The 1,076-nt window shown below is 48.4% G+C and overlaps 1 protein-coding gene across 1 annotated transcript in view; it reads right to left on the reverse strand.

Moving 5' to 3' along the window:
• LOC106817558 (DALR anticodon-binding domain-containing protein 3-like) overlaps positions 1-1,076 on the reverse strand; it is a 24,638-nt gene that overhangs the window by 22,691 nt on the left and 871 nt on the right. The gene's annotated exons all lie outside the window — the stretch shown is intronic.

The raw sequence follows: 1,076 nt of genomic DNA on the forward strand, positions 1-1,076 counted from the left end.
ATCGAGCGTCGCTACCGTTACATCGTCGCGAACCCCCGCGCGATCCTTCGATGATCGATCGCTCGTGATCGAGCGTCGCTACCGTTACATCGTCGCGAACCCCCGCGCGATCCTTCGATGATCGATCGCTCGTGATCGAGCGTCGCTACCGTTACATCGTCGCGATCCTTCGACTCGCCTCTGCGTGTCGCCGAAACGTGGCGCCACCTCGGTCTTTGCACGGAGAAAGTTTGTTCACCGCTGGCACGGGTGTCGACTGTAGTAGCAGTAGCTAGTAGTAGCTAGCTGCTGCTGATCGATGTAGGATGATGACTCACGGGATGCATGCGTTGTAGTGTCGCCCAACCCCACGTTTTTCACGCAGCCCTCATGTTTGCTCCGGGGCCGGACGCTCGGCTTGTTATTATTGTCGGTCTGCAGCTCGGCGTAACACTAACAACGCTGAAAGCTGTTATTTGTGGGGCAGGCGTAGACTGATTCAAAGCCTACACGTGGCTGGGTGTACTGTACAGTGGTGCCTACATCGAATTGCAAAGATTTGGCAGGAAATTATATTCGCGTGTGAGACACTGTTATAGAAATCGTGTAAAGATCTTGCAAGGCACTGTGATGGTACGCATTTTTCTTATTGATCCAATGTTGTCACCGCTCTTCCATACACTCACTTTATGCTGATGTGGATATTTGCATTCCTGTGTGGATTATGAAGTTGTATAAAAATGTTGCAAATGCAGCACATTTTTATCCAGAGGTGGCAGCACCATACTGCGTTAGCGTGTCGATAGACTGGCGTATCTTTCTCTGCTGGTGTCAAGATAAAAGCGCACATAAAGAAAGGCGCATGCTAAAGCGTAACCATAAAATAATTACTATGCACGTATATATGTGCACACACACTGGGTGCACATGTTGATCTACTCTCTCTGTCTCTTTCTCCTTCACTCTCTATCTCCCTCTTTCCCTCTCCCTCCATAAGATAACCAAAGAATGATAGGTTTAGGTATGTACCCGACTATATATAAAGGAATACCGGACTGTGTGAATATGAAATGAAGGTACATACATGTGGTGAATCT

This window comes from Priapulus caudatus, unplaced genomic scaffold (assembly GCF_000485595.1).
Source record: "Priapulus caudatus unplaced genomic scaffold, Priapulus_caudatus-5.0.1 Scaffold1768, whole genome shotgun sequence".
NCBI classification, from domain to species: domain Eukaryota; kingdom Metazoa; phylum Priapulida; class Priapulimorpha; order Priapulimorphida; family Priapulidae; genus Priapulus; species Priapulus caudatus.